The sequence below is a fragment of the Macrobrachium nipponense genome, chromosome 2 (genome assembly GCF_015104395.2).
Source record: "Macrobrachium nipponense isolate FS-2020 chromosome 2, ASM1510439v2, whole genome shotgun sequence".
In the NCBI taxonomy this organism is placed as follows: Eukaryota; Metazoa; Arthropoda; class Malacostraca; order Decapoda; family Palaemonidae; genus Macrobrachium; species Macrobrachium nipponense.
Genome location: NC_087201.1, coordinates 60,873,564 through 60,884,595, shown reverse-complemented (window position 1 = coordinate 60,884,595; position 11,032 = coordinate 60,873,564).

Here is an 11,032-nt window from a genome sequence, read left to right as displayed (position 1 = left end):
ACAGGACAAAGGTAGACGGAAGAGACTCATTAAAAACAGCGACCCCGAATAGGGATAAAGCTGGGAAGAAGAAGACTCCATTTCCCCCATAATATCTACAGAATACGTTAAGACATTTGAAAGGGGAAAAATTTTTGTTCTCACGGAACTGGCCTCCTTGTTCAACTCTGACAGATTGCAGCTGCTCTCTAAGAATGCTTTCAAGACGAGAGGAGTGCACATCTGAACTTCCTCAGCTCGTTGAATATATATGTCTATCGCAGTGGAAGTACTAGAGTTAAGTATATCTTAGTTTTACCAGAACACTGGGCTGATTAACAGCTCTCCTAGGGCTGGCCCGAAGGATTAGATATTTTTACGTGGCTAGGAACCAATTGGTCACCTAGCAATGGGACCTACAGCTTATTGCTGGATCCCAACCACATTATATCGAGAAATTAATTTCTATCACCAGAAATAAATTTCTCTGATTTAGCGTTGGCAGAGCCGAGAATCAACTTCGGACCTCCGGATGGGTAGCCGAGCACGAAACCACTCGTCCACTGGGGAACTAGCGGAAGTACTAACCAGACAAACCCCTAAAGAGGATCCTATCTCTTCAGCTCTCTACGCTTTGTTGAAGATGGCCTTACAGCCATTGTGGACACCCTACAACATCTTCACTAGAAAGAAATATAATTGAGGAAACTCACACTTCCGGGCTGTTTTATGGAAAATACTCTGGTTTCTAAATTTAAGCTCCTCAGTTCAGATCCGCTTTCAAAGGACCTCTTTCATGAGGACGCCTTGGAAGAAGTAGTCACCCAAGCTGATCATCAGGCCAAGTCAATGCTGACCATGCTATGAAGCACCCTTCCAAAGCTTTAAAAGAACCAGCAACAAGAGAAACAACAGCTACAGCCTCAGAACCAGGACCAGCAACAGGGGAATCAGACCTTTGGTAACTACAGAAGGAATTACCAGAATCAGTACGCTTCCTCATCTCCTAACAGACGTCCCCCAGATACCCCAAGAGGTCATGGAAAACGTAATCCTTGGGGCAGAGGTACGATGTCTCCAGACAGCCCCAGATGTAACCAGTCTTCTAGGGGAGGGTTAAATCTGTTTAGAATTTGTGGGTTGGCAGGAGACTCCAATACTTTCATCAATATTGGACAGACAAGAAATGCATGGTCTCGCAATCATAAAGAAGGGGCTGATGTGGAAGTGGTGCAGTCCTCCATCACTTTCTGTTCATTCTTTCAGGCTTCAATCCACAACTCAAAGAATTTGTTTCAGACATGATGAAAGCCAGGACAATAAAGGAGACGACCTCCCTCCTCTTTGAGGGCCCCTTATTTTCAGTCCTGAGAAATATCCAAACAAAAGACGGATCATCTTGGACCTGTCAACCCTCAACAATCAGTACAATGTCCGACCTTCAGAATGACAACTTTGCAAGACGTAAGATTGTTGTTGCCAATAGGAGCTTTTGCCACCTCCATCGACTTGAAAGACGCCTATTGGCATATTCCGAATTTCCGATACACCCATATTACAGGAAATTACTCAGATTCAGTCTAGAAGGGAAGAAGTTTCGTTCCAAAGCTCTACCTTTCGGCCTCAACATCGCTCCGAGAGTATTCACAATCTGTCGTCCAATTCTGAGGGAAATCAGGCAGTAAGGTATCCAGGTATTGGTATACCTGGACGACTGGCTGATATGGGCGAATTCGAGAGTGCATTGTTTTAAGGCAACAAGGATTGTTTTACACCCTGTCCGAGGGGATTTTTCTTATCAACATGAAGAAATCAAGATTAACTCTGGGACAGGCTTTCAGTGGATGGGGATGGTTTGGGACACCACTCCTGGTACCCTGTATCTGCAGAGAGACAAGGTCCTGTCTCTGTCTCGGACCCTTTCGTTATTTTTTAAGCAAACATCAGTGCCTTGTCGGCAAGTGGAGCAGATGTTGGGGAGGCTCCAATTTGCCTCAATAGTTGACCCTGTGGGCAAAGCCCTTTTTAAAGGGCCTGAATCACTTTTTAATCACGAAGGCCAACAGTAAGCAAAGGGATCAGTTATGTCTGTTCCCTCCTTTCATCAAGAGTTCACTAGAAAGAGGGATGCATCCAGAGATTTTCTCGGCATTGATTCTTTTCCGTCCACCTCCACCCAGTCTGGATGTGTACACAGATGCCTCCCAGACAGGCTTGGGGATTCACACATCTGCAGGGTAGATGTTTCAGGGTGCATGGTCTCATCTTATTTCATCTTGCCATATAAATATTTTAGAGATACCCGTAGTGTATATTACCATCAAGAAGATGAATCTAAAGCCTGGGATCCACTTCAGATTGCACTCAGACAACGCAACAGCAGTGGCCTGTCTGAACAGGAAGGGGTCCTCGAAATCAAAGTCTCTAAACGAGTGGACTCTCTCTATTCTCAGGTTTCTTCGGAATAGAAACCTAACTATGACAGCGTTTCACGTGGCAGGGGTGAGAAATGTTATTGCAGATGCGTTGTCCAGAAGTCATCCAATACCATCGGAGTGGTCTCTGGATCAGACATCCTTCCACTATGTTTGCTCCCATTGGGGATGCTCCAAATAGAACTTTCTGCCACGAGAGAGAATTCCCAGTTACCTCTCTTTGTTTCTCTAGTGATCGACCTCCTGGCAGTGGGGGTTGACGCCTTCACATTGGACTGGAACAGGGGGCAAGTAATTTACCTGTTTCCTCCAACTAGCTTGCTGAATTTTATGATTAAGATTTATAGCAAGTTATACTATATTGATTCAGCAAGAATTTTATTTAAATCCTTAAGAACTTCTTCCAGTAGACAATATCAGACTGTGTGGAACTCTTTTTGTCATTTTATTAGATCTAATAATATTAGTAAGATATCAGTGGTAACTATTTTAGCATTTCTGAGAAATCTTTTTAATGACAGACTTGTATCTCCTACCACAATTTCAACGTATAAGTCTGCATTATCTAAAACTCTTAAACTTGCTTTCAACATTGATGTATCGGTTCATCCATTTCCAGAATTTATTAAAGCCCTATTTAACAAACCCAATGTGCCTTGTACAAAAATTTCTTGGTCCTCAGATAAGGGTTTTTAACTTTGCATTGTCTTTAAGGTTCCAAGAGAACCCTTGTGTTAAAGATAGTTTATATACTACATTGTTTCCAATCTCATTGGCTACAGGAAGTAGGATTAGTGAAATCCATTCACTACTGAGGTCGGATGAATTTCTTGATTTTTCTTCAGGGGTCAGACTGTTTCCTAATCCAAATTTTTTGGTCAAGAATGAACGTCCTAATTCTAGACGTGAACCGATTGTTATCACTAGACTGAAGGATGATAAAGGAGGTCGTCATCCTTTATGCCCGGTGCATAATTTGGAAAATACCTTGTTTTGATTGTTTGTATAGTGTTTTTTACGTTGCATGGAACCAGTGGTTATTCAGCAACGGAACCAACGGCTTTACGTGACTTCCGAACCACGTCGAGAGTGAACTTCTAACTCCAGAAATACACATCTCTCACTCCTCAATGGAATGGCCGAGAGTCGAACTCACGACCACCGAGGTGGGACGCCAACACCATACCACCACGCCACTGAGGCGCTGTACCTTGAAAATTTGTGTACACCCAGAAAACCTTTCTGACATATCAATTAATAAGTTGAGACTTTTTATGTGTCAATTTATTCGTTGGGCTGATCCAGGTTCCTTTCCCAGAACTCAAGATTTGAGAAAAGTCGCAACTTCTTTTGCTTTCCTAAATGGTATGAATAGCAAAAGAATGTGTGATCTTGTTGGATGGTCTTCTATAAACGTTTTCAGAAAACATTATTTGAAGAAGATCTCTATTATTTCCTCGTCTTTTGTTGTGCTGGGTTCTGAATCTGGAAGCCTATCTTCATTAATTTAACTAATTTGTTTTATATACGCCATTTGTTATCTATTTGTACATAAGGTACTATTTCTTATTGTCTAAATATATATTTCTATTATAAGTATATATTTAGATTACAATTTGTCTCTGTGTTAACAACATAATGGGGTTGATGTCATGCTGTCAACTGGATTCCTGGTATTCTACTTATTAAGTATAGTATATTATGTATACTCTCATTTTTTCTAGAACCGATACCTTTCTTTTAGGTCTGCCTTAATAAATTTTTTAGTTTCTGTGGATTATGATTTGGTTAAGGGTTTTTGAGTAAATAACTACTTGTTTACTGCATTTTATTTTATTCAATTCTTAACAGGGTTAAGATACAGAATACTTAAATATGTTTATTTATAGTATTATTGAATATTTCTCAATAATTTGCATTGTCCAATATCTCAATAATTCGCATTGTCCAATGATATTACCTCAGGATACATCAAATAGCTATTTTTTGAGGTGTATCCCTCTTCCATCAGCTGTTTCCTTTCCCTTCCCTTCTTTCCCTTGTCATAAAATTCCCTTTTTATGACCCTTGGTAAGTACTCCATGAGTGACCCAGGTCTGTCCTTCGGTCAAAAAACGAGGTTTGACGAAGGAAGAGATTATTTTTGACCAAGGCAGACCTAGGTCACTCAGACCCCACCCTTCATGGTTTTCTTTCCTTTTACATTTCACACAGTTCGATAACCACTATATATTAACTCAATAGTGAACATGGTAACGATGGGTGGTAACAGTTGATGGATGGATTGCGCTGTTCTTCTTTCTTGGCACGGCTCTCCTTGCCTGAAGTATTGAGGATTTTGACATTGGAATGGTTGTTTTTGATTAGGCAGACCTGAAATTCAAAGTCACTTCTCTCCATATACATGCTTTTAGCCTGTGAGAGCCCTTTGGGCGTTTTTGGTCTATTTAGACTTCTTGTTAATTAATTTGAGAGTCGCACCCACCTGTACAGGGGGTGAATAGTCCTCCATGAGTGACCCAGGTCTGCCTTGGGCAAAAATAATCTCTTCCCTCGTCAAACCTCGTTATGTATATCTGATTTGTTCCTTCTGACTTCCGTCAGTCCTTTCTATCTTGATGGTTGATTCTGCTACAACTATATATATATATATATATATATATATATATATATATATATATATATATATATATATAATATATATTATATATATATATATATATATTTTTATGTATATATATATAGAAGACTGTTGTAGGATGAAGTACATCTCAGGTTGTCCTTAAAATACATTTATTGCGACGTTTCAAAATACAAAGGTTTCATTTTCAACCTATAAAGACAGATAACAATAAAATCAACATTAAAAGCGCTAAAATACAAGTACAAGATATAATGCATCATAAGAGAGAAAGGAAGGACGGAAGTAAGAAGGAACAAATCAGAAATGACAAAAGTATTTTCTTAGAGGATTGTCAGAGACTTTTATGTTGGTCTGAGTTGGTACGTGAGGGACTTATTAGTTGTGTTAAAAACACAGACTCTTCGTCTGATGAGACGCTAGATATTTCTCGGATACATGAGAATACGCCAAATTACCCGCCAGTTAGGAGCACTTTGTCTGAAAAGGCAACTTCTTTTGATATAACAGGGCGTTTGTGGCTCAAGTACGGCCGCTCAGTTGTTTTAATTGCCATAGAATAGGGGATATTAAGAAGTTCTGCAGAGATAAATATTGTAATAATTGTAAATGTTCAGGGCATTAAAGGCGGTCTTGTCCGCTTCTGAATAAGAAAGTGTTCGTCCCGCATTTCAGGGTGCAATGTTTGTAAGCCAGCGAAGATTACTTTTGTAGTTTAGGTGCATTTCCTGAGCTGTCAAGGCCATTTCAGAGAGTCCACATGTACGTTCTTGGGAATTTTTATGAGTCTAGATACGGTCATAAATATCGGTTAGTTGTTGATGAGTTGACTAGGTTTGTTGAAATGTTTCCGTTGAAAAATGAAACCTCTGAAGAGGTCGCTATCGATTTCTATCAGGGTTGGATCTGTCGTTACGGAAACCCCGAGGTTCTGATAACGGATAATGGGCGGGAATTTGTGAATAGGATTTTAGAATGCCTTGCAGGAGTTATGGGGATAAAAAAAAGTGACCATTATCCCGAATATGCCAGAAGCTAACAGGTTGCGTGAAAGAGGCAACAGGAAAATTTTAGAAGCGCTACGGGTTACTGTAGGGGCTAATGATAAATGCTAATTTTGATGATACAGTTAGGTCTTTGGTCTCTACGAAAGAGATGGTTGATAGAAGTAATTCAGTCAGCTTATGTTAATGTTGCTGTTGGGACAAAGTTTTAGTGAAAGTCAACGTCCGTAACCAACTTAACTATAAACTAGGTCGTAAGTTTGAAGGTCCGTTTCGGGTTGCTGAAATTAAGGCAGAAAATAGATTTGTCATCTTAGATGAGAATACAGGTTTGTCTAGGCTGACGCATATATCTAAGATTAAGAAGACAACGTAATTGTGTTCAGCTGTAAATACTTTTTATTTTTGTTCTCTTTGCGCGGAATTTTGTTTTGGGTTATGGGCCATCGCCATCGCTCTCTCTCTCTCTCTCTCTCTCTCTCTCTCTCTCTCTCTCTCTCTCTCTCTCTCTCTCTCTTTGTACGCATCGGCGATGACTTATATTATTTACCTCTCAAGTTTTTTTCTTTTTTCTCATATAGGTTGATCTGTGACATGTGGGAATTTATGCATATTTACCATAGAGATATATGGGGAATGTTGATGATTTGGGGAAAATCTTTGTTTAATATATATCCCATTGGGAGAGTTTCTTGTGACTTACGGAAGTTGGTAGATGTTTCCGTAGTATGTGCCATGGCTTCGAGAATCTCTATTGTTGATCAACAGGGTGTTGAGATCCTTAGAGTTTTTGTGTTTTTACATATGCATATGTTTTTTTCCCTGGGAGAGAAGGTTTATTGTTGGATTGTAATGCACTATTTTGATCTTTTTGTGATGGTTTGGATAAGGTTGGTCTTTTTTCTTTGGTTTTAACATGTGAGGTCATTTTATTGGTTATTGGAGATGTTTGTCGGTTTATGGTTTTCTTTTAGCAGTTTGACGTTCTGTAGGGAGTAGTCGATTTTTGCCGTGATTTTCAGTATTGTGATGGTGACTGATTATTCAATGAGTGTATTTCGCATTTATGATTTAGTTTTTCTTTCTTTTCGAGTTTTTGAGTCGTTTTGGTGAGTCCAGTTGTTTTTTTCTTTTTATGATGCCGTGAGTTTGTTTGGAAGTTATTTGGTATAATGGTTTGGGTGTTTTCTTTTTTGAAGTTTTTGAGCCGTTTTGGTGAGTTCAGTCGTTGGGTTTCCCTTTATAACGCCGTGAGTTCGTCCAGAAGTTATTTGGTATATCCAGTTTTCGGGCAGGTCGCTTTCATTTTGATTATGTTAGTTGAGTGATTTCTCAGTCGATGGTTTTTTACTATTTGGAAGATGTTTCTTTGCTGTTTTGCGACAGTTATCCTTGCAGTAGCAGAATTTGCAGTGACAGACTGTTAGATCTAGAGTTGATTCTTGTTTTGTTGACTGAAGACATAACTGACTTACGGTATACACCAGTTCTTCAAGGGCGTCTTGATGGAGTATCCTCTATGAGCCATGATTGATGCAGTCGTAATATGGGAGCAGCCCACCGATTTTATGATGATCACCACTCCTTAGCACCTTCAGTTTTCGAGAGGAACCTTGCCAGATGGCGATTAGCAGCACGTCTACAGGTAGCACGTCTTCACGCGCCATACTCAACATAGGCTTGTGTAACACAGGCCAATCATGAGCTGAAAATCCTGGAAGTTCAGCTATGAGGGGAAATACGTTGGCAAAGAAGTTTTCTTGGTTGCCATATGGACTAGTAGCCTTCATATTTTAGATTTGTATTACTTATATTCTAATCCCCCTTTTTTTTGGAGCCAGCCCAGTGTTCTTTCTAATTCTATATAAACTATTTTATATGAACTATCGCTGCGCAAGAGCCTGCGGAAGTGGGTGGGCCGAGCTCCTATTAAATGTTCAAATTGGTGTTTTTGTTGACCTTTGGTTGATGACGGATGTAGTGAGCAGTGACATTCTTTGGAATAAGAGATATCAGCGTTAGCTCTCACAGAGACAAAAGTGAATGTCCTTTGTTAAGAAGAGTCTACTGTTTCAGAGGTCACATTGACAAAACCTGAGTTTGCATGGAAAATTCCTCGAACGATGTGTTCGTGTGTGCGTCTGTTTCTGTGGGCGGAACCAGTGAGTGATAAGTATTGTTTGAAATAAATACTTTCCTATCAAGGAAAATATAGAATGTAGAAAACTCTATGATGTGTAGATCAGGAATTATGGAATAAATGATGTGTTATTACATAATCTATTTTGCACAACGAACTCGTTACATGACAGTGACGTCATTTAGAGGGGGTGGTCCTACAAGAATGCTTGTTCGTTTGTGTTGATGTCCCCCCACCCCCCGTGAACTTTATTCATATAATTTTGAGTCACAATCCGCCCAGCTTTGCCGTGAAGATGAAGGGTGCGTGACAACCACAAGAAACTTTAAACATGGATATTAGAGGTGAGAGTTGTTGAAAACTTGCGTTAATGAATTCCACTTCTGTATCTCGAACTATTTGAGATGACGTGTGAAGTGGCAGAGAACATTTTTCCTTCTCCTGATGGATTCATGAGAAATTTTATTTTTCTGTTTCTGTGCACTTGTTGGTGAAATGTATCTCTGTTCTGTTTATGAAATTTATTATTATTTTATTATTATTTTTTACATGTGTGCTGATAAGAATTATGTTTCCCTCTGATAGGAACTCTATCGGTTTGTTATCCTGTCGGGCTCTATGAGCCGAATTATTACCAGTTTTGATAATTCATATGGTGTCGAACGTGTCGAAGAGACGAATTTATTTGCTGCATGACCATTTAATTTTGTGGTATTAATATGTCGGAGTTCTGGGGAAAAGAGTGTCTCGCTTTGCTTATCATTTGTGGGAATTGTTCAGTTACCTGGATCGTGTTTCAAACAGTCCGCTTTCTTGTTCGAGCCTGAGGAACAAGGCGTTCTCTTGTTTTTGCTCCTCCCAATTAGATCTTAAATCTAGCTTCTCGGATAGCTAGTCTTATTGTTTTTCTTTTGAGCAATACAATTATTTTTGTAGTTCAGAGTTTAATTCAGCGCCCAAATTAACTTTTGCACATGTCTAGTGTATTGATTAGAGATTCCCAGTAAGTCTATCTCTCTATCCTATTATCTATTATTTTGTCTATATTTAACCTTTGGCGTCCACACACATACACACACACATATATATATACACGGTAAAGAAGATTAAGGGCAGGAACACGATGAGATTCACATTATGCTTTAATCCTACGTTTCGTGACAACATCGGCACATCTCCAGAGATTTTCTACAAAATAAAATATAATATGTTAACATAAAATAAAAGCTGATTACGAGGTCCAATAGTTGAAAAAGTTTAAACAGTTTAATGGTAAAAGTACAACTCTCACACTCAAATTGCATACATACTTGACTAAAACTGAGGCTAGAAATACAAAACAACGTACAAACGACGAGAACATTAACAAACTCCAGCTAAATTACATATGCATAAAAACAACACATACAATCAAAATTACATATACATAAAAACAACACATACAATCAAAATTACATATACATAAAAACAACCCATAACAATTATACAGTAAAAACAGACATACCAATCATAATATCACATACAGACAACAAAAAGTACAGTCTAATAAAAATTCACTTTACACAAAAAACACTCACAACATAAACCCTTTTTCAGCATCAAAGATAAAAACACTAGGTAAACAACGTCAAGAGGCACAAGGAATGACAGAAAATTTAGGCCAAAAACAAGGAGACAGCAGAAGAATGGTTGTTGAAAGTTGGAACTCTTAGTTTGATGTTCAGCGTTTCCAAAATCAACAGTTCGTTGCGTTCCCTTGTTTGGCCAATAATTTTTAAATCTTCGTATTTGATTGTAATTTTACATTTTATAGCGTGATTCCTTATATAAGATGTTTCTGGGTTAGATAGCTTACACCCAGTTTTATAACTAACGCCCCGATGGGAATCGGCCCTGACCCTGAGAAGACGCCGGGTAGATCCCACATATTTTCCCAGATTACATCTGGGACAAGTGTATTCATAAATGACACCGACTTTATCAAAGGGCAGAGCCAATCTTTAAACTTGAAGAGCAAGCCAATGGTCTTTGGATTCTTAGGTATAAACTAGATTTACTGCTCCAAAATGTCTGTGCACAATCTTGGTAAACTCTTTTCGAAAATTGCCATTTAAAAGATACGGGAAACTGGCATAAAGAGGGTGCTTGGGGACCTTAAAACAAATAGGCTGTTCAGAAACCCTTTTATTAAGTTTATTTGAAATTCCATCGAAGATCTTAGAAGGAGAGCAGTTATTAAAGAAGTACTGGAGGAGAAAAGTAATTTCGTTGTGGAACAGAGACCAGCTAGAGGTAAGAGACAGCACGATAGAGTAAGGTATATATCGAGTTAAGTTTGAAATGGAGAGAACAGAAACTATAGAAGTTGGAACATAGGGCAGTAAATGTTTTCTTTTTAAAAATTGAGGTACAAAAGCAATCATTTTCCTTGGAGACCAGAATATCTAAGGAGGCTCATTTGAATTGTGTTCTTTTTCGATTGTAAAATTATTATTAGTGTGGCAATTATTTAGGTAGAAGACAATCTTTCAAGCATGTTATTGTTGAAGGAGATTGCTGCTTCAGCTGCATTTATTTCATAGAAGTTCTTTTCTATTCTTCTTATTACGGCTTTTTCAGTACTATTTAGGTTGGCGAGTAACGCGCTTATTGGCTACATATGAAAAGTCAAAATAAAAGAATTTTATGAAATTTATATATATATATATATATATATATATATATATATATATATATATATATATATATATATATTATATATTGAAATATGGTGTACAATGTACATAGATTAATACGAATTCATATATATTTATATATATATATATATATATAT